The sequence below is a fragment of the Pelodiscus sinensis genome, chromosome 6 (genome assembly GCF_049634645.1).
Source record: "Pelodiscus sinensis isolate JC-2024 chromosome 6, ASM4963464v1, whole genome shotgun sequence".
NCBI classification, from domain to species: Eukaryota; Metazoa; Chordata; order Testudines; family Trionychidae; genus Pelodiscus; species Pelodiscus sinensis.
Genome location: NC_134716.1, coordinates 64978828 through 65002639, shown reverse-complemented (window position 1 = coordinate 65002639; position 23812 = coordinate 64978828). Strand labels below are relative to the sequence as shown.

The window sequence follows — 23812 nt, the reverse complement described above, 5'->3', positions numbered from 1 at the left end:
GTTGCTACCTTTCCAATATGTGTCATGGAAAGCATACAATTAGGAGCTGTTGTGTTCCCATATATGGTCAAAATAAAGAAAATCCTGAACACCACATTTGAAGTTCAAGGCCTTCTCTGTTTTTGCCTGCATCTTTCCCAGACTCTGTTGGTATGTTGCTTACAAAAGACCGAATGTCATGCAGTATACATACTCACTGTGCTGCACAAAAGATCAGTGGGAAAACAAGATATGCACTTGTGAGTTCTTGAGATCATAATAGGACCCAAAGTGTTTTAAAGGCACCTGCAGTGTAGTCATATTGACACCACATGCATGCCCAGAGTAAAAGTGAAAATGAGCCTTAATGGCCAAAGCTTTTGTTCTTGTTGTGGACTTGAGGAAAATGTACATGATTTTTGCGTAAGGCAGTTCTTTAAAAGCAGTCTTAAGAAGTTCATTGACCAATGTTTTTTAAAGAAAAAAATGTCTATTTCGCCTCCTGTTGTGCTTAAAAAACAAGAAACAATGAAGTGATTGTATAATAAAATGGAATTGAGAGAAAGTGGACAGAATATCATTACCCTATATTATGGGTGGGATTTAAACAGGTTTTGTTTGCTTATCCAAAACAATTTTAAACAACTGTAGAATGTCTTAAGGTTTGTACATAAGACAACCGTTCAAGAGACTGAGAGGGCTAGGTTTGTGAAGAGCCCACAAAAACAAAAGAGAAACGGTAAAGAGAAATAGCATCAGTCCCGCAAAATGTTTTGTTTGTTTCAATCCCACTGCACTGGCAATCACACAAGAGCATTCAAAGCCCTTCTGATATCACTTTGTCTCTCCTCCAGCTTCATAAACATATATATAGATTTATAGCTACACGCTCTGCCCTGATCTGTTCTTAACTGGAACAAAGGGAGTGGAGATAGGCTACTTCCCCTCTGCAGCAGCTGTAGAGCTGACATAGCTGATTTTCACACCACCTGGTGCAGAGGGGAGGGGGTAAGGGAGGGACATAGAGCATCCTGTTATACTACAATTTGTCGTGTTCTGTCTGTGGAGGAGCCTCCCTGGTTTTCCAGCTGCTCCTGAAAGGAAGTCATCTGTGACAGATATATACCCATCACACTCTTAGCACAACTGCACCCTCAGGCACCTTAAGTCAAAGAGGTTCTGCTCTTCACAAGGTGGGGTCATAGCAGCTCTATCGCATCTGCTTCCTCCATGTGCAAAAGATAAAGCAAAAAAAAAACAAACAAAAAAAAAAAAAACACCTCACCAAAGCCGGATAATAAGGAGGGCTTATGCCTCTGTTTTCCCTTGTGCTAGCAATACATAAATAAAACATGTATGTAATGAATTATATCATATTCCATTTGTCTTTAAACCTGGAATTTCTAAAATTCAGCAACACCCTAGAAATTGGATTACAATTCTTTCCTCATCCACCGGCAGGCCATACATGAAATGATATTAAATGATCAGGATTATCCTTGATATTTCACTAGAATGGCAAGTTAATTTTCCCCTAGATCATTTTGTACACTGTTTTGATTACATAGAGCAGTCATGATTTAGGAGTTGTTAATGAACTTGTGTGTGAACAGTTTTCCATATGTCTAAAAGATGACCCTTTGGGCTTAAAAGGAATTTTCTGCAAATTCTCCCTGGAATGTCTGCAGAGCCTGCCTCCAGGAATGTTTCTCTTTCAGCAGCTGGCTTTCTGCTCCCTTCCTTCCCAGCAACCTTCAACTATTACTTTGGTTCATCATGAACAGGACACTGAGTCAGATGGTATCCAGCAAACTGGATCTGCACTTCCCCTAACAAAGAGGATATAAGTTAGCAGTACTGCCATAGGAAGTCTAACTGTGAAGGCTTCCATTCTACTAGTGTCAGAGTTCAGCTCTGTTTGAACAGCTAAGACTTAATAACTGTGCTTTGAAATGTGTCTGTGTGCATTTCTCTTGAGAACTTCTGCAAAGTTTTAGATTAAATTAGAATTCATACTGGAACTCCTTTCAGTTTGGGGGATGAACACTGAAATATTTCATCCAAAAATGTTAAATATTTTGATTTTGGTGATCTGCTGTGGTGTATCATTGGAGTTCAGGCGCTATATGCCCCAGTTGTCCCATATGACCCAAGCTCCTCAACCAGATTATATATGGTGTGTTTCATCATGACCGTGAAACTCCCATGATGTACCACTTCTCTTCACCAAAAAAAGGAGTCAATACTATATCACAAGAAGTGTGGTCCAGCCAGGGGATCTTGTCCAGAAAAATGAAAGCATGAGGCACTCAAAATACAATTCCCATGAAGCATCATTTCCAAATCAAATGTTTTAGTTTTCAATTTGCCACCAAAAATTCAAAGTTTTCCACACAAAAAATCCCCGTTTTCTGAGCATCTTTTTGTCCATCTGTGGCCATTATTTGTTGTGTCATGTAAAATCTAGAATGAATACTCTTCTTACTTTGCTATCTTTACATAGTAAGTTATGTTTTATGCAATTACTAGAACATGTCTGACCACACAAAAGGTAAAAATAATACAAATAATAAAATATTTGGGTACTAGAATGCAGGAAAACAAAATGCCACACATAAAATGCAATAAATGATGTGTTCATACCCTGACAAAAATACTCAGCTACAGTCAGCTGAGACCTGGTCTATGCTACAGCAGAAGGTTGAATTCAGATGCGTAACTGCAGTTACATTAATTATGTAGCTGGAGTCGACGTATCTTAAATTGCCATCCACACAGCAAGAGACCAACAGGAGTCAATACTCCGATTGGCTTCACTTACTCCTCATGAGGAGCAGGGTATGATTTAGTGAGTCTATATTAGACCCACTCAGTCAAATCTCGGAAGAGAGACCGTGGGAGTTTTGATCTTCCACATAGTGTAAACATGCCCTCACTGATGAAATATGGTTTTATTGCCACTGTGGGCTATATTCTATTTGTAAAAATATTACCCTAAATTAATGTTAATATTTCATTTATTAATTATTGTATTTGTCGTATTGTGCAATGGACCCAGCATTGTACTAAGTGCCCCATTGTACTAAGTGCTACAATTAAAGATGATCAACGTGTGCCAATAATTTTTCAAATATTTTTATTTTTTCAAAATGTTTTACATTTTTAAATTTAATAAAAATGAATACATTATAGTTTTGAAAAACAGTTTCCAGTATAAAGTGCCAGAGGAGTATCTATGTTAGCCTGTAACTGTAAAAACAATGAGGAATCTTGTTGCACCTTGGAGACTAACAGTTTTATTAGGTGATGAGCTTTTTGGGGTAAACCCCACTTCAACAGAGGAGTTGGAGTGGAAATTACAGAATCTGGAATATATAACACCAAAAGAAGTTACCTCTCAGTTGTAGGATAGTGTTAGTGAAGCTACTTAAGTCAGGGTGGATGTGTTTCATTCACAGCATTTGATGTGGAAATGCAAATATCAAAATGGGAATTGCCTTTGTATAGATTGAACCTTTGAAATTTGGTATTTTCTGCTCTGGCAGCATCTGTAGTCTGGCAGGACCATGGCTGTTGCTGGATCAGAAAGCACCTGGGAGTGTAAACCTTGTCCCTGGGGAGCTCCAGTTGGGCAGGAGAGAAGTGGAGCCATGTGGCTAGGGATCTCTGTCCCTGGGAAACCCCAGCCATGCAGAGCAGCAGTAGGACAGGCGAGCCCCATCCCCAGAGGGGATCCCCAGTCAAGTGGCAGAGAAGCAGGGCTGTGGAAGATGGGGAGTTCCAACCCTGGGGAGCCTTGGCCAGACAGGGAAGCAGAGGGACCAGTGAGCAGCAAAAACAGGGTAGCTGGCAAGCCCCATTCCTGGTGAGCCCTGGGCAGCGGGGTAGCACCAGGACATGCGAGCCCTGTCCCAGGCAGGGATCCCTGGTCAGATGGGAAAGAAATGGAGCCAGGGAGGCTGGGAAGCTCCATCCTGGGGTGCCCCAGCAGGCTGGACCCCAAGTCCAAACCCTGCAGGCCAGAATGGAGCCAACTGAAGAGAGCGGGAGCGTCCTGGGAGACCAGTGCAGGGGACTTCCCATATCCAGCAAATTTCCTCATTCAGGACTGGTCAGGTCCCAATGGTGCTGGACAAGGGAGGTCCAACATTTAGTGCATCAACTAATTAAGATCTTTGTTCAAGTTGATAGTGTTGAATTTGTAAATGAACTCCAGTTCTGCTGTCTCCCTCTGTAATCAGGTGATAAAGTTGTTTTGTAGAAGGATGGCTACTTTAAATCCATTAATGAATGTCCAGGGAGGTTAAAATGTTTCCCTATAGGTTTATGTGTCTCAGAGGGGTAGCCATGTTAGTCTGTAATATTAAATGACGTGATTTTGAGATGAGCTTAAGTGTGTTACCATTCCTGATGTCAATGATGTAGATATTGGGATAGAGAGTACGCTTATTAAGTTTGCAGATGATACCAAACTGGGTGGGGTTGCAACTTCTTTGGAGGATAGGGACATAATTCAAAATGACCTTAGCAAGTTAGAGAAATGGTCAGAGGTAAACAGGATGAGGTTTAATAAAGAGAAATGCAAAGTGCTCCACTTAGGAAGGAACAATCAGTTCCATACATACAAAATGGGAAGCGACTGTCTAGGAAGGAGCATGCGGAAAGGGATCTAGGGGTCATAGTGGACCACAAGTTGAATATGAGTCAACAGTGTGATGCTGTTGCAAAAAAAGCAAATATGATTCTAGGTTGTATCAACAGGTGTGTTGTAAGCAAAACTCGTGAAGTCATTCTGCCGCTCTACTCTGCACTAGTTAGGCCTTAGCTGGAGTACTGTGTCCAGTTCTGGGTGCCACATTTCAAGAAAGATGTGGAGAAATTGGAAAGGGTACAGAGAAGAGCGACAAGAATGATTAAAGGTTTAGAGAACATGACCTATGAAGCCAGGCTTCATGAACTGGGCTTGTTTAGTTTGGAAAAAAGAAGATTAAGGGGGGACATGATAGCGGTTTTCAAATATCTAAAAGGGTGTCACAAAGAGGAAGGAGAAAATTTGTTCCTCTTGGTTTCTCAGAACAGGACAAGGAGTAATGGGCTTAAAGTGCAGCAGGGGAGGTTTAGATTGGACATTAGGAAAAAATTCCTAACTGTCAGGGTGGTCAAATATTGGAATAAATTGCCAAGGGAGGTGGTGGAATCTCTCTCTCTGGAGATATTTAAGAACAGGTTAGATAGACATCTGTCAGGGATGGTGTAGACGGAGCTTGGTCCTGCCTTGAGGGCGGGGGGCTGGACTCGATGACCTCTCAAGGTCCCTTCCAGTCCTATTATTCTATGATTCTATGATTTATGTCCATTGTTTTCTGTATAATACTTTAGCTTTCAGATAAATTCTTTTTATTTTTTGAACAGCCTGATGTAACAAAGAGGGACTGTTCATTGGTCCGGTCCAGCTCCTAAAATTATAACAGAAAAAGGCAAGTTATATTGAACATCACGGGGGCAAAGAGAACGACCTCCCAGTCACTAGCATACAGTGAAAGTATACCTTGGTCATCTTCTGATTTATTAAATGGTAACAATATGTTACCGTGGGCGATGGATATCATAAACTGGGGGTGGCAGTGTCTCCCCAAACAGCCAGGCCTGACCCTATCCACAGGCTACCCACAAGTTCCTCCCTCCTGCTTTCTACTTCATGTAGCTGGAGTCCAGTGTCTCCATGTGGTGGCCCAAGCTCAGACTGCCCTATCCACCCTCATGGTGCTTCAGGGTTTGAGGAGTGTGGAGTCACACTGCCCATCCTCTAGCTGCTGTGGGGCTGGGGCACATCTAGCCCAAGGCAGAGGCCAGTGTCTCCAGTGGATGGGGGCCTTTAGGCTTCAGGGGTAGAGAATGCTAGCCTCCCTCAGCTGACAGCTCACTCATCACCCATGTATTACATGCATATTTATAATTCAGTCTTGGAAAATTCTCTTTCAAATCTGCCAGATGCTTTTTCCAGTAGAAATCTGAATCTCTGGTTTGTTATAACAGTTCCTGTTATTCTAAATCTCTGTTCAGAAAATAGACTTGTTGATAGACAACTCAGGTAAACAGCTAAACTATGAACATCAGACCAGCATGACGTTTTTATTACAAATATTCAGATGGATGGTTTCTGATTCCTTTATGTGGCTCATCAAGGTAGCAATGCACCACTGCAGGCACAAATTGCTTTGTCTGTAGCTTGATTGGTGCAGCAGCATTTTGTGCTAGATTTCTCCAGAGATTCATGCTTTTTAAAGAATGTGTCATGGCACTGCTGCTGCTCCTTCTGCCACTGTTGGGAAATACTAGCCAGAGCAAGAAAGTAAAAATTGTTGGAGCAGTTGCCATCTGGACTGCATTTGATTGAGCAGAGGTTTCTGCCATGTCAGTTCCTCTTCTATCCTTGTATACCACGATGACCCTCAGTATCTGGGCATAGCATGGATCTTTTGTTAAGTCATATGGAACCTTTGACCTGTGGCACCACTAGCTTAGCAAGCATGCAATGTGGCCATTTGAACATGTTCACTGCGTCATAACCAGTTGATTGTTTTCTAAACAATGAACTAAGATAGATTTTTTGAGTGCCTTGCCTCATGGATTAGCCCTGCTAAATTCAGTTAGAAGGGGGTATGTTTTTCCCAAGAAGAATCAGGTTGAGTTCCATACTTCATTTCTGTTGTTGGAGAACAGGATAAAAGTAAAGTAGTATCAAGTATAAGACCAACCTCATTAGGTGATCATTACAAGACTATCCCCAAATATACTGAGCACAGTTCTGCTTCCACTTTATCAGAACACCACCACCCTTAAAGGATTGATTGATTGTGTGTGTGTGTGTGTGTGTGTGCGCGCGCGCGCGTGTGTGTGTGTGCACGCGCGCGCGCCCAACAGTGGGCATTTAAAACTCACTTTTCTGTGTAGGAAAGCTGATGCATTGACCGCTCACGGTGACATTTCATGAAGTTATTACCCAAATTTATCTATATCATGTTAGTTTACCAAAGCCTTCCCATTCATATCACAAGTCAACAATTTCAGAGGATGGGTAGCTTAATCAGTTCTATACAAATCTCCAGAGGCAACAAAGTACTAAAATAAGTTGGAAAATAGCTATTCTGCTCAAAAAAAGAAAAAGTCTTGAGATTTTGAAAAAAATGTGTCAGTCTTAGCTGTTGCAAATTGATAGGATTTAGCTACACCATTTTACATCATCTGAGGATCTGCTCATAAAGTACAACTCAAGAGTCTTTCTAAAGTTCTTTCTTTATGTATGATACTTTTTTGTGCATGCTCTTAAAATATTGTCACACAGCAAAATGCATCCACTTAGCATAATGGTTCTCAAACTGTGGTGCATGGACCACTAGTGGTCTGTGGTTGCCTTGCAGGTGGGCCACATCCAAAGGCTCAGCTCCCTTGGCCCATTCCGCAACAGGGAGTCTGGCACTCCAGCCCCACAGCGCTCCCCCCAGGAGGTTGGAGTACCAGCTTCCCACTGTGGGGGAGAGAGAGAAAGTCCCAAACCTCACCATCGGATCTGGCTCATGGAGGGAGCAAATGGCTCCATGCATGTCTCTCTCCCAGCTGAGGGAATGGCAGTGCCCGGATGCTTTCTCCACTGCTCCTTTTGGCTGGAGTTGCAGCCACTGGGAGCAGTGGGAGGTAACCATCAATGGAAGCAGCACCTGGGAATGGCAGGGATCACAAAGCCATGTAAATTCACCCCCTGCCTCCCCATCCCATTAGTCACCATCATATTGTATGTATAGTTGGGATTATTTTTTCCAATGTACATTACTTTACATTTATCAACATTAAATATCATTTGCCATTTTATTGCATTATATTTTTGTCTCGCTAGAGTTGAGCCACGTTAAAAATCCTAATTCCAATCTTCCACAAATTTTCAGGCAAAAGTGTAATCCACAGTGAGAGGAAAGTTAGTATTTCTCAACTGGAACATATTTTAAAATGGACAAACAAAATTCTGGGTCTTAGTATTATTGGGAAGTTTGAAATCCATATTAGAATGTGAATCCATCTAGAACTGTAACTATTTTTAAAATGCAATGAAGGTGAAGATTCTAAGATGTTCAATACATTTATATGAAACTTTAAGTGAAGTTAATATTTTCAAGTAATCCCACAATTTACAAAGTTTGTGAATAGTAGAAAGAAAGAAATATGACTGAGAGGAAGGGTGGGAAATAAAATGGAGTTACAGTCTGTCAGCAGGAAGTCAATGCAAAGACTGTTGTTAAGCTAAAGTTAGTAACCAGCACCTAGGTGTTACTTATCACTGTATCTTATCTCATTTTCATTTTGGATCCATTATTGACACAAGGTACAATTTTCACTTTTTTACAGTATTTTCTATTATTTGCATGGTACCACTTATAATCTCAATAACAAATTTCAGTGCATGTGTCGTGCTGAGATATCACAGTTTCTCAGCTGGTTGAAGCAATATCCCAGCATGGCATGTGCTCTCTCTCATTTAATAATTAAGTACTATTTACTTTCAGTTATGGGGCAATTTCATATTTTGTCCATATGAATATTAACAGCTGGCACAAAATTTTGAGTCAGAATTGTTATAATGTCAGTTATTTCCTGTTTTTCTAGGTAGACAGAGTAAACTTTTTTCTCTGGACCAAAAGACACTATATTTCATGTAGAATATTCCCTGAATTTTTTCCAACAGAAATTCATTTTTGTGAACATCCTGATATTACATTGTAGGTCTGAGGGGTATTTGATTCCCTTCTGCTCTGCAACTCACTTTTTGTTTTATCTTGAAATCATTTATCATCTCTGTACCTCTCAATCTCTGTGGAAAATAGGCACAAATTTCCCTACTTCACAAGCATCTTGTGAAATGTAAGCAGTTAGATTTTTGCAACCTAGACAGTTCTAAATCTATAACTAACAATTATTCTGATTATTTTTAGTAACTGATGGTTCTCTCAGGTGCACGTGTTAATTACTCCTGCAAGAATGCACAAGCAACTATTTCCTGACAAAATGGCCACCGCTTTGTCCATTCTGCCACTTCACAGCACCTTTCTCCCTTATGCATACTCATGCTCACTTGGCAATTGGAGGCTGTTAGACACGTATCTATGCAAAGAGCAATTACTTGGACATGTGTGTACTCTACAGTATCTTTGGAAGCATGGGATGGTATGCCTTCACACCACAAAAGCCAGATACTCTGTTGATATCAACTGCTGTAGCTCCATTGACTTCAATCAATAATGTACAAGAGCTGAGGAGCTGTTTGCAAATTGCTTTGAGATATTCTGATAAAACACCATATAATTGCAAAGTATTATTGCATGTCTTTTCTACTTCCTTTTATTCAACTGACATACTGTAGAAGATTTTTCCTCAGGAAAGAAATCCTATTTTCTCCCTGTAATTGTGTTGCTGATAATATTATTTAGCAAAACATCTTCCAGAATAACTTGTCTAAGCACTGCAGCCTGGCAGGTGGCAAAGAGTTTGTTCTCGGGGGAGGAGGGGCATCAGAATGCCATTTCAGAGACTGAGCAGCTTGGGAAGCATTAGTGCCAATGAATGAAATTGAAATGCTAGTTAACTAATACCTGCTACAGCTTTAAACTCTCCCAAGAAGGCCTATGTTTAAGGATTATTTTCTTTTAAAAATGTAAAAGTATTATTAGCCAAATTTTATCACACTGTAAATTTGAAAAACAACTTCCTTCTATAGAACTCAGAACTCTTTAGTCCTCTCAGGCAGTAAATAACAGTTTGTATTGTATTATCTGGAAAAAATAAAATATTATGCTTTCAGATTTCTGTATTCAGCTGTAGATTTGCACTGGGTTTAATGTCTCTTTATTTTCCATGTAAATGGATTTTCAAAATTGTTTCTGTGGAAAAGTGAAGGCATTTTTTTCTATTTTTTCCACTTAATGTCATTGAGCTGGCATTTGAGTGAATTATGAAAAATCAAGAGCCTGAAAGCTGCAGCTCTTCTGAAGTCCATTGTATAGTGAGAAGCAATTTTTGCAGAACAATGAGAGTAAAATCCAATAGATCAGGGAATGCGCACAGAGAAAGCAATAGCACTTTGTTATATTAATAATTTTAGTTCTCATTTTCATCTTAATTTCTCATATTTTGTTGGGTTTTATCCTCTACAGAAAGAGTTTCAGTATGAAAAATACCCGGTAACACAACCATTTTAAGAATTTTTATACCATTCTTGAATCTGCCTATTTCCTGGATTTGCTACAGAAATGAATTCAAACTGACTGCTGGTGCTTAGGTTTGGATTACTGTATAGAGGAGTTAAATTGTTCTATTATTTAAGAGAATAAGAAAAGAGAGGAAGAAATTAGCACTAGATCATGAAGGGATTTAAGTGTCTAACTACAACTTCAGGCATCTGAATCCAATATTTAGGTGCCTATGAGATCCTCAAAACCCAATGCAGCCACTGCCTTCCACTGTAGCCCTTACATTCTCTACATTGTCAATCACAGGCATGTACAAAACAACCTAAATCCACGTGCCTAACTGCTCAGTGCCCTAGCTCATACCCAAACCCTGAAGGAATTCTCAAGCTAGTCATTCCACTGTCTATCACACTTGAAGGCCTGATCCAATAGCCATGTGCGGATAATGCCTGCCAGATCAAGTCTCACACATAAAACAGCTAGGATAACCAAATTAGGAAACACATGTAGGATGTGGGGGACCCAGGCTTCAAGTTCCAGTTCCAAATCAGGCAAAGTAGGAATTTGAAAGCTGGTTTACATAAGTAAGTTCCCTGACCACTGGCTATAACTATCACACACAAACTAACCTCACCTGACTTAGACACCTAATACTAGGAGAGGGTTCACAGCTGTGAATCCTGGGTTAAGTGTTTAACTCTGGGCAAGAGGATTTGGACCCGATTACTCCCCTCAGCATTTCTTACTGACTAGTTTAGGTGTCTCTCCACTAAGCTTTCTGACTTCTACATATCCCATTCTTAGGTGTCTATCTTACCCCATACAACCCAGAGGGATCCCATGCAGATAACTCAAGACTGTGAAATCCCTAGGGCAGCAGAACTCTTAAAAGTTGAGGGTTGCAACATCGAAGTCCTTTATGTGCCCAGTCCCTACTTCCTTAGTGCAGTGCATTAAAAGATATAGAAACAGTTATCTTGAACTTTCTAGCAAAAATCATCTCTGTTCTTCATAACTAATATGTTTGCTAAAACAAGACTTAATTTATTGCATGCTATGTATAGCAAACTATAAGAAATGACAGAAGGCATGAAAAATAAATAATTAGAACTGCCATTAATGTCCAAATGTCAGTTAGTTAATGTAATATTTGGTTTAATTAATATCTATGTCTAAAATCAGTCTGTCCTAGATTAGAAGAATTATACATTGATAACTGTTTTCTGTGCTTTTGTTCACCCTAACTTCTGCTTGAACATGCCAATAATGCATTAACAGGATGCATTCTTATTATTATATATTTGGGATGCATTAACAGGATTGTTTTGAGCAAGATACAAGTCGTCATTCTTCTGCTTTACTCTGCACTGATTAGGCCTCAACTGATTGTTGTGCTCAGTTTGGGGAACCACATTTAAAGGAAGATGTGGAAAAATTGGAGAAGGACCAGAGAAGAGTAATCAAAATGATTAAAGATCTAGAAAACATGACCTATGAGGGAAGACTGAAAGAAGTGGGCTTGTTTAGTTTAGAAAAGAGAAGACTGAGAGGGGACATGATAGCAGTTTTCAAGTATCTAAAAGGGTGTCACAAGTCGGAAGGAGAAAAATTATTCTCCTTGACCTCTGAGGATAGAACAAGAAGCAATGGGCTTAAATTGCAGCAAGAGAGGTTTAGGTTGGACATTAGGAAAAACTTTCTGTCATGGTGGTTAAACACTGGAATAAATTACCCAGGGAAGTTGCAGAATCTCCATCTTTGGAGATATTTAAGAGTAGGTTAGACAGACACCTGTCAGAGATGATCTAAACTGTGCTTGGTCCTGCCGTGAGGGCAGGGTGCTGGACTCGATGACCTCTTAAGGTCCCTTCCAGCTCTATGATTCTATGAATAAAATCAAATTATTTGAAAACCAAGGAAAAAAGTAGATGCCTCTATTACAAATATCCAGTTATATTTATGGCACAGCACAGGATTTTCATTGGGACTCATGTACATTAGTTTTAAGAAGTTCTTACATATCCAGCATGAACAGTGTTAAGCACAATCAAGTTCAGCATCTGCTTAGATCCCACAAATTGATCAAGTTTGAAAATAATGGACAAGCTCTAGATTTCCCCTCCATTCCTATTTCCATGAGAGGTAATGTCTCCACTGCAGAAGGGCAGGTGGAAAACATAATAGACTCCCCCTATCACATTCTATAGCAATGGCATCAGAATGGAACTGAGGATTGCCGGGAATCTCAGTATGGCATGTCAGCTACTTAGCACAAAATAAGTTTCACGGTTCCTAACAAATGCTCTGATTGAGTGGTTCACTGGTAAACTTATGATTTTATGTTATAGAATATTTTTCATTTCATGACCTATGACAAAATTCCAGTTTTCTTCATGCTTACAGAATAGGGCTACGTCTACACTGGCCCCTTTTCCGGAAGGGGCATGTTAATTTCAGAGATCATAATAGGGAAATCCGCGGGGGATTTAAATATCCCCCGCGGCATTTAAATAAAAATGTCCGCCGCTTTTTTCCGGCTTTTAGAAAAGCCGGAAAAGAGCGTCTACACTGGCCCCGATCCTCCGGAAAAAGCGCCCTTCAAAGTAGGAATAAGATCCTCCGGAAAAGGGCGCTTTTTCCGGAGGATCGGGGCCAGTGTAGATGCTCTTTTCCGGCTTTTCTAAAAGCTGGAAAAAAGCGGCAGACATTTTTATTTAAATGCCGCGGGGGATATTTAAATCCCCCGCGGATTTCCCTATTATGATCTCTGAAATTAACATGCCCCTTCCGGAAAAGGGGCCAGTGTAGACGAGCCCTAGGTGTTCAATGGGGGGAGAAGGGAGAGAAAGAGAACACTGGTGTTTTTCAGCAGCTCACATCATTTTTCCCTGTGGTATTACTTCCCTTCTTTATCCTACTTCATAAGGTGTTTGTGGTTTATTTTTGAAAATGACCTTAGAATCAGGATATTTTCAGACCATAGAAGAGAACACAGTCGTTCAGTGGCAATTGTATTTAGTTTTATCCTTTTCTTGGATGCTTTTCTGTGTTATAAGGAAGAATGACTCATCATTCAAGAGAAATAAGGTATAATGTTTTCAGGTTCTTTAGAATGTATTTCTGTTTACCTTGACAAATAAAATTGCTTAAGAAAATAAACAAATTCAGCAACTAAAACTAAAAATGCAAGCACAAGTACAAAGCCTAACATAAAACAAGCAGAATATAAATAGTTTAAGGACCCTATAAAATCCACTGAAACCTCCTAAATGTGTCCTACATCTTCAGGCATGTAAAACGAGGGAGGGGGGAACACTGTAGCACACTTAACAGCATTTAGCTCTCTACCCAAGTATTTATATGGCCCTCTTTACTGTTGTATTAGGGTGTGTCTAGACTACAGGGTTTTGTCAACAAAAGTGGACTTTAGTCGACAAAAAACTATACCTGCGTCTACACTACCGCCAAGTTCTATCGAAATAATGTTGACACAACTCCGCAGTTTTGTTGACGGCAGTAAACTTCATTCTGTGAGGAATAATGCCTTTTGTCGACAGAGTTCTGTTGACAGAAGGCGTTGTAGTATCTACACTGTCTTTTGCGTCTACACTCTCATGTCGACAAAGCTTGCTTTGTCAACAGAACTGGATGTAGTCTAAATTCTCTTTGTTGACAGAAGCTTTGTCAACAGTATCTGTCAACAAAGCCTCTGTCTACAAAAGCCTGTAGTCTAGACGTACCCTTAGAGTACCTTGCTACTTAAACATTCCTAAATAAGCCTTGTTAAAATATTTAGGCTATGTCTAGACTGTAGAGGTATCCCGGAAAAGCTCTGCTGCATCCACTTTTCCGAAAAAAATGTCAGAAAAGTGAATGCATTTGTTCGGCATTCCTGTAACCCTTGTTTTATGAGGAAGAAAGGATGTTCCAAAAGAGGAGTTTTCTCCAAAATTTGGGCCTGTGTAGAAAGGCCAAATTTCCGAAAAGCCTCTTTCAGAAGTAAATCGGAAAAAGGATACGCAATTTTCATACTGCAAATTGTGGTTTTTTTTCTGATTTATCTTTGTAGCGTAGACATAGCTTTACACAATGATAGAACCTTAGTTGCCTGAGAGTCTTTTGGAGGTAAAAGCCTTGTACTCAAACTTCTGACAGGAAATACATAGTGGGTCTCAGAGAAAGGGTGAGGCAATTTTACCTTTTGGCTTACATGCATGTCTAATAATCATAACTTCTGGAATCATTGTGCCGTTCAGTGGCTCTACCTTAACATCATTCAGGTAGCATATTCAGGTATCTTATCATATTATCAAGAGTCTTGAACTTGAACTGAGTACTCAGGAGGACCAAACATGAAGCTTTTTGCTGGTCTGCCTCTAGATTTCAACCCTGGGAATGGATAGCTTACCCCCAATGAATGCTCACAGCCTCACTGTAACATGGCAGGAAAAACTGCCAAAGAAATCAGAGGGTTTTAAAGTATTACTAAACTGTAGCCTGTAAAATAAATAGCATCAGTTTTCTGAGACTCTGCAAGCCCTCCTATCCTTCAGGGAGCTTTCATTTTATATAAGAAAGGGAACTAAGTTTGAGAACTTCAACTCTCCTCAAAAGGAAGAGATGAAAAACTAGGAGAGAAAGAAACAAGGAAAAACCTCTTTTGCAGTGATAGTCATACTGCAGTGACCAGGAATGTTGTTGTTGTTTATTTAAATCTTCTGGCTAGAAGATTGCAATTAATGCTTTTGGGTGTGAATCTTGCTACAGTGATACATGACATCCTCTATCTGGATTATTTAAAATATATTTTAAATGGGCTTCAATTTTGGCCTAATCAGAAACTGAAGCTAGTGTGGATTACAGAGGCCTGCCTATAGAGCAGAGCCTCTCAGTAGCAACACCATGCTATCAGTGCTTAATGATATGTACCTGGCTGCCTGTTTGTTTACAGATTGAATTTCAAGTACCTGTATTACTATTTGATTGCTCTCTGCAACCCAGCTGGATCTCCATTGTTTATTGTGACATTAACCCAGGTCAGATATTTGGGTTTTCCTCCCAAAATTCTTCTACTACTCTCCTATTTTTAAGAAAGACCCCACCAACTTTCATACACACATAAAATATCAGATGCAGTAACCCCATGACAACAATTAACTTCCTGTATTCTTTGTTAATCAAATTATGCACAGCCCCAGTAGCTCATTGTAATATAGGGTACTGTCTAGCTATATCATTAATATACAAAATAATACAGTTTTTGTATACAGGTTGATACATTTCATTCATTAGTAATGTATAAAGAGACTATTATCATTCTGCAAGATATAAATAGCTTAAAAAATGGTGTTATGATCTTATGTGGAAGTCAGTTCAAAGGACTGGTGAATGTTTACCCTTATTGCTGTATTCATTATTATAGCACATACAGTGCACTCAAAAAGAAAATATTAATTTAATTGTTTTTAAATGATTTGTTGAATACCTGGAATTGTTTGTATGTGTTTTATTGCAAATTCTAATCATTGTGGTTTTAAACTACAGCTATAATTGAAAGTAACCAAGTAAAACCGATGCTATCTGAAACTTGGTTTTTGGTTCTTATCAGATGCCCTAACAGAAGGCTTATGAGCTGAAAAACAAGATGCCTTCTGCAGACAGCATAAAAACTACCTGAAAGTAAGTACCAGAACAGTAGCACACAGTCACAGGGTACATTAATAAAACAATGGCTCAAAGTCTGCACATAATTGGCACAGTCAAATAGTCAGTGATATTGAGCCATCCCAGTATCTGGCATTTTCTCTGCAGAATGGATTTCATATCATTGTGTAAAGTCTGTTGAACCAAATAATAGGGTTTAGACTCACTAACTGGGATAAAGTTGAAATCAGTAATTAGGTGAACCTAAATTTCTTTATAGATATGCCTTTTTATAGAGTACAATAAAATCATGATGTGGTCATTTCATAGTAGAAATTGAAACCTCCAGAGTAGTTCAAATCTTATATTTTGGTCCTAATCTATTACATCCATATTATGAGAGACTGTAGAAAAAGTTCTGAAATATACTGCACTCTGTATGCATCCCCAGTAGATATTTTTGCTTAAGTGATTTTGCTTCTTTCTTTCAACAGCCATCTGCTATTTTAATGTTTTTATTGTATTTATCTGTTTTGAAGAGGATCTGTGTCTCATTTTATTTTACTGACACACCCTTAATAGGTCTACTTAAATTTGGAAAACTTGTACTTAGTGGTTTTGGGGTATATTTGAAAAAGTGGGTTTATTACTAGTGTTACTATTTGTTTTTTCATCAGGCATATTCCTGATAAATACATTAAGGGCAAGTAAAGTTCAGTTAACAGAGATCTATTACCCAAATGGCACTACAAAGTAATTTGGAGTTCTGCATTCTCAAAGCAAAACTAAATCCTTTAAACCAGCTGAAATGTTTTACAGCAATCTGTTGCCTCAGAATGAAACCATCAGAGTGTCTGATTTCCTGGAGAAATCATGGTGTCTGGCAAAGCAGTTGAAGAAGAATAGCCTTCCTAGCAAGCATGAAAATGAAAATTTAGAAAAACTACACTACAGCTGGGTTCTCTAAGATAGCTATAATGGGTAAAAGAAAGAAATCATTCTTGGAAAGATTTTTGGATATAATGTCCTTGGTCATGTTTCTTGTGACGAATAATGCTCTTACCTTGTCAGAAAGTCAAATTGTACATGTTCTTAGAAATATCTAAGAAAAATGGATATTTGGGATCGAATGATGCCAGGAATTAAGATGGATCCCTAATTTTTAATCCTTCGGATTTACAGCTGCACTATGTGGCTCAGATCCAATACCTACGTATGCCAAACAGTGTCCTTCTATCAACTTCAGTGGACTTTGAACACAGGAATATGGATCAGACACAAAGTTTATCCTATCCGGTATCTGGCCTGACAGGACATGTCTACACAGTAGGGCAAAAGTTGAAGTAAGTTACACAATTACATAGTTTGAGTTGAAATAGCTTAATGCAGCTTTTGGCACTGTCTGCAGAGCAGGAAGCTGAAGGAAGAACACTTTTCCTTTGACTTCCCTTACTCCTCATAAAGTGAGGGTTACAGGAGTCAGAGTAAGAAGTCCTCCAGTTCACCATTATTTCGAAATAATGGCTTGCAGTGTAAACACACTCTTTGTTATTTCAGAATAATGTCAGTTATTCCGAAATAAAGCTGCTATGTAGACATAGCCACAGTAACTAGTATCAGATACTTTAAAGGAAGATGTAAGAACTCAAAATAAATAGAGGTGTGAGTGGGACTATCTGCTCCCCACCATTAGATCTCATCCTGATCTCTAAGAATTAGAGATTGTCTTAAAATCTGAAGCATAAGATTTTATACCCCTTCCAAAATGTTCATCATCTTTAACTATGATAATCCTAGCTATCTTTAACTAATCTATTCCTATGATAATTCTTGTTACACATATACATTTTAAAATCTCTTTTTGAATCTTACTAAATTCTTAGTCCCAGTCATTTTCAGGGGCAATTCACTCCACAGTCTAAACAGCTGTGTGTGGGGAAAGATTTTCTTTATCAGTTTTGAATTTATTTTCTGGAACTTTTATTAAAATATATTTTACTTGTTATTTCTATCTTATTCAAAATACTATCACGGTGTCAAGAAATATTTTATAATAATTGTTTATTGTTAGTTCTATATCCCCATTCAGAAGGAAAGAGGACAAAAGTTCCTGCCCAGAGAGAATTCAGGCCTGACTCTCCAGTCCTGGAATTGGCCACAAAGGGGACTGTAGAGCAGGAAAATATAGATGCAATTACCCTGAAGGGATATCAGTATTAACTAGAGCTGGTTCAGGTAGATATCATATCCCAACCAAGCCTGATGCATCTGAATGTGTTGAGCTGAACATGAACATTGAGGCTATGTCTACACTACAAGGTTTTTGTGCAAAAATGGAAGTTTTTGCAAAAAGCCAGTGGAGCGTCCACACCACAAGCACGTTTTTGCGCAAAAAAAACCCCAAACAGTAAATCGACAGGACATAGGGCTTTTGCCAGTAGAGTGATTCTTCTCCCCACGGGTAATAACTCCTTTTTGCGCTACAGCTTTTGCGCAAAAATGCATGAGTGGACACTCCACAGGTGTTTCTTAAACAAAAAGAGTCTACCAGAGAAAGCACATGTGTTCTGATGGCCATCTGTTAATGACAATCAGAGCTTTCTTGAGCAAGAACATCCATACAGAGTGGATGCTCTGAGGTGTGGACGTGCTTTTGCGCAAGAAGTTTTTGCAGAAGATCTCTTCCGCAAAAAGCTTCTTGTGCAAAAACCTTGCAGTGTAGACAAAGCCAGAGTTTGGCTAAATGGAGTTATCACTTTTCCTGTAGATATAACATTCTTTTGTGCCATGACCTAAAGGCCATCATGTCTTGCAGCACATAATGAATACAGCCTATCACCATCCTGAAGCACAGATAGTAGAACCCTGTACTCTAGGGTAGGGGTGGCCAAACCATTCTGGATAAAGAGCCAAGATATTAGTGGATCCAGCATGAAGCGCCGGGGCAAAATTGTAGAGGAAAAAAAAGGGGGGGGCTGCCCCTTTAAGAAGCATGAGCAGTGTGTTTCTACACTTTTTTGCCTCAGCAGGGTCCCACCAGCTGCCACCATATTGAAAGCATCATATTGGAAGCACCAGACAGTTCCCCGGTGAGTACAGGGGAGCTGGGGCCATTCTCAGCGGTGCAGGGGCAGCTTTGCGAGCCACACTGATGGGGTAGGGAAGAGCTGCATGCGGCTTGCGATCCACGAGTTGGCCACACCTGTTCTAGGGGATCATTCAGGTTATATATATAAGAATTAAGAATGAACCTTGTACCATTTCCAAGTTAATCTTGCTCCATATTCTTTCCTCCAGGTCACCGATCTGTGAAGTGAGCAAATCTATCTTACTATTGATACACTCAGCCCTCCTTTTCATCTCCATCCATTTCATGATCTTTTTTTTTTCTTTCTTTCTGACCGTACCAGCCCATACTTTCATCCACATTAGTCACCATTCACTATTCAATGACCACGTAATTTTTTTTTCCACAGGTACCAGATTGAAAATGTTTCTAAAGTTCAAGTATTTGGTATATTATTTTTAATTTTATTAAATTCAGATCAACATCTTTCTGTTCTTAAAAATGAACAAATAAAAACCATTGTGTTTTTTTTTCAAGTATTGTCTATTTCTTATCACTAATATGTATTATTCTTGATTAACTCTGAACATTTTTCTTCCCACGCATCAAGTCAAGCATGGAGATTTGCAATGTCCTGCACCATTCCTTGATTGCCTCTTAAATATGACCATTGTGTTAGCTTCTCTTGAGGACTTCTCACATTTCCAAAAGATTACAACCTCTCTTGGGTACCTTCCATAGCTTTAAATATTATGTTGACTATTATTTGCTAAGTTTGCTCTGATACATACCCTGATATTGATATTGCTATATGCTGGGGGAGGAGGGGTTAATTTAATTTTTACTTGCCCTTTTTTGGTGAGATCTTGATTCCCTTCAATATTTCTTCACCTCCTGAGTAATATGGTGTACATAAAACATATGCTTCTTTTCTAGCCTTTGTTACTTTTCCCACCTTTCTCCTTTTCTCTGATAAGAATTTGTTATATATGTATCTATTTCTTCTGCCTTTAAATATTCTTGCTATCTCTCTTTGCAGATAATGCAGTTAAAACATTTTAAAGCACCATATCTGTCACATCTCCTTTTTTATGGCTTTGTTGTATTTTAAACTCTTGATTTCTAATCCTTTTATGTACTTGGGTTTTTTATATCCTTTATATAAATAAAATCTTTCCTCCCAAATTCATAAATCCTAAATTTGGGTTTAGGGTTTCTAAGAAGATGACTAATTTAGACATAATTTTGTTTTTTAATTTGGCCACTTAAACAGCTAATTTTTTTCTGTTATGGCTGTGTTTTTATAAATATATCATCCTTTTATGGTTTAATTCATTTCTAAATGTTTTCAGGATGTGAAAAATTTTAGATCACATTAATAATTTGTTCAGCATACACACTTGCTGATTTAAATGTTCTTTACCCCATAGCTGCCTCTATCTAGTGCACATTAATTGGTATACTACCTCTTGGTATTGTCTCATACATTAAATTTACATCCCTTCTAAAATGTAATTCATCCTGCTGCCACAGATACCATCTTAAATTTTTTTTAAAAAAACCTACTAGGTGTTTTTAAATCCCAAAGTCAAATTTAAGAGGGTGGTTATAGAAGCTAGATACCATTATGATCAGCTTAGTACAGTAGCCTAGATAACTGGTACCACTTTCTGTCCATAGTGCAGATCTAGCCCACTCAATTAAAGTGGTCCATATGTCATATTCAGATTCTACAGAACATAACCCTCCATTTTTTTTTACGAATGTTTTTTTTCCTAGCTGTCATGACTACGTAGATAAAATTGGCACTGGGAACAAAGCCGAAACAGATGCCATGTTGTCTTCTGAAGTCTGCAGATAACTTGAGACAATGATGCTGAGATGTGTGATTCCCCCTCTTCCACCTCCAACTTAATCTCATGAGAATGTTAACTCTATCGCGTAGTACTGACACTTTAAATGTTGGAATTTGCTATTTCACTGCCAATCATTTTATTGACTGGAGGCTCAGAAAGGGGAGGAAGCAAAACACATGGCTAGGGGGAACTGGAAGTTACTGCAAAGAAAGAAATGCAGACACAAGAGCAGGATCCATTGAAAAAGGAAAAAAGAACAGTAAACACAGAAATAATGATGCACCTAAAAGGAAGAATTTTTCCCACTGAATGATACCAGTACAACAGCTAGCTGATGAACAAATAATGAGTAACGATAATAGTTACTACAGTAGAACCTCAGAATTATGAACATCAGAGTTATGAATTGACCAGTCAACCACATACTTAATTTGTAATCAGACATGTGCAATCACGCAGCAGCAGAGAAAGGGAAGGGGGGAAGCAAATGCAATACAAATACTCTTTTAAGTGTAGACCGCTGACAAACAAAGGGAAAGTTTTAAAAGAAGATTTGACAAGATAAGAAAACTGTTAATGGGTTTATTCATTTAAATTAAGATAATTAAAAGCAGAATTTTTCTGCAAAGTTTCAAAGTTGTATTAAGTTAATGTTCAGCTGTAAAGTTTTACCAATCAGAATGTTTTGTTCATAGTTACAAACATTTCAGAGTTATGAACAACCTCCATTCCTGAAATATTCATAACTCTGAGGATCTACTATAAACTGTAACCCTTCTGCCGGGTAGCCCTGGCAGTAACCAGGGCTGGGTCCAATATCTTGGGGTCCATCTCACACAGAACCGGCTCAAGCCCCCACCCAGTAATCTCGGAAATTCACACACCCCTGGGTGCCTCTGAGAAGCAATGCTTCCCCACTCGCAAGCACAGAGTCTGAGTGTAGGAAAGAAACATTTAATGAAACAGAGAGAAGTCATAGAATCATAGGACTGGAAGGGACCTCGAGAGGTCATCGAGTCCAGCCCCCCGCCCTCAAGGCAGGACCAAGCTCCATCTACACCATCCCTGACAGATGTCTATCTAACCTGTTCTTAAATATCTCCAGAGAGGGAGATTCCACCACCTCCCTTGGCAATTTATTCCAATATTTGACCACCCGGACAGTTAGGAATTTTTTCCTAATGTCCAATCTAAACCTCCCTTGCTGCACTTTAAGCCCATTACTCCTTGTCCTGTTCTCAGAAACCAAGAGGAACAAATTTTCTCTTTCCTCCTTGTGACACCCTTTTAGATATTTGAAAACCTCTATCATGTCCCCCCTTAATCTTCTTTTTTCCAAACTAAACAAGCCCAGTTCATGAAGCCTGGCTTCATAGGTTATGTTCTCTTGACCTTTAATCATTCTTGTCGCTCTTCTCTGTACCCTTTCCAATTTCTCCACATCTTTCTTGAAATGTGGCGCCCAGAATTGGACACAGTATTCCAGCTGAGGACTAACTAGTGCAGAGTAAAGCGGCAGAATGACTTCATGAGTTTTGCTTACAACACACCTGTTGATAAAACCTAGAATCATATTTGCTTTTTTTGCAACAGCATCACACTATTGATTCATATTCAACTTGTGGTCCACTATGACCCGTAGATCCCTTTCCGCCATGCTTCTTCCTAGACAGTCGCTTCCCATCTTGTATGTATGGAACTGATTGTTCCTTCCTAAGTGGAGCACTTTGCATTTCTCTTTATTAAACTTCATCCTGTTTGCCTCTGACCATTTCTCTAACTTGCTAAGGTCATTTTGAATTATGTCCCTGTCCTCCAAAGACGTTGCAACCCCACCCAGTTTGGTATCATCTGCAAACTTAATAAGCGTACTCTCTATCCCAATATCTACATCATTGATGAAGATATTGAACAGTAGGGGTCCCAAAACAGACCCTTGCGGAACTCCACTACACATACAGCATTAACTTGGGGAAAACACCACAAACAGAGTTCATAATCCAAACATGAGCTAAGGCCCCAACCCCCCCAGCCAAGAATCACCTGAAGTCTGAAGAGTCCAACACCCCAAAAGTCTCTGTCCCTGGACAGTGCCACCCAGAATCCCAAAGTTCAGCCACAGGGTTTCACCTCCCAACCTGGGTAGAAATGGGGGGTGCAGGGATAGATAGGGGGCACCTTACGACACTCCACCACGCTCCACCAGCTGTCTCGTCCCACGCCATTGAACGCTCCGCTGGTTGCCCGCTGCTGCTCTTCACCTGCCGCCACCACTGGTCGCCGCTCCTCACCTGCCGCCGCTCCTACTGGCCACAACATCAGATAGTGATTCCCACCAGCCATTCTGCTGGCTGCTGACGCTTCAACCAAAGCGGCCAAACCAGTGATTTCAGCTCTCAGTGACTTCAACTTTAGCCACCAGCTGAACTGGCAAACAAATCCAGCTTCTACCAGACTAGCAAAAGAAAAGACTCCTCAGGGAGTCTGCTTTAGGTCTGTCCTTAAAACAAAGGGGGAAAGGGGCAGGTTGGGCCAGTCTTACAGCTCACACCTGGCAGGTGTGAAGCAGGCTGACTCAAGCCCTTTAACCCTTCCCCCCCAGCTCAGTTCGCTCAACTCTGGAAGGGGGGAGGCTTGTTCCTCAGAGACCTCTTACCATGATGGTGGTGTCTCCCCTACAAGCACTGGTGGCATGTTTTACAGTTCCAACATTTAGAGGTAGCATGATCAGTGACCCCCATACCAGCTCCAAATTATTTACAATTCTTCACACTCCATTCTAACACTGACCCACCATCATCTCTGGCTGAATGGGATTTACAGAGCCACACCTCATATTCCCTCCCCATCCTGGAAGAGCTGTATTTACATATCAACAGTTAACAGTTAGTTAATTATCTTGCAGATCTAAAAAATTGTAGCAGGCACACCCACCCCTCCTTTTAGCTGGCTGATAGCAAGCAGCATTTCAGCCCCTGCTTACATCTTAAGACCATATTCTATCCTTGGACAAACCTCCCATTCACTTC

The 23812-nt window shown here is 39.6% G+C and overlaps 1 long non-coding RNA gene across 1 annotated transcript in view; it reads right to left on the bottom strand.

Moving 5' to 3' along the window:
- The window catches only part of LOC142829739 (uncharacterized), a 73265-nt gene extending 50177 nt beyond the window's left edge, over positions 1-23088 (bottom strand). Inside the window, exon 1 of the long non-coding RNA XR_012904481.1 lies at positions 22962-23088. This is a non-coding gene — a long non-coding RNA (uncharacterized LOC142829739). The remainder of the gene's footprint in view (positions 1-22961) is intronic.
- Positions 23089-23812: the final 724 nt, after the last annotated feature.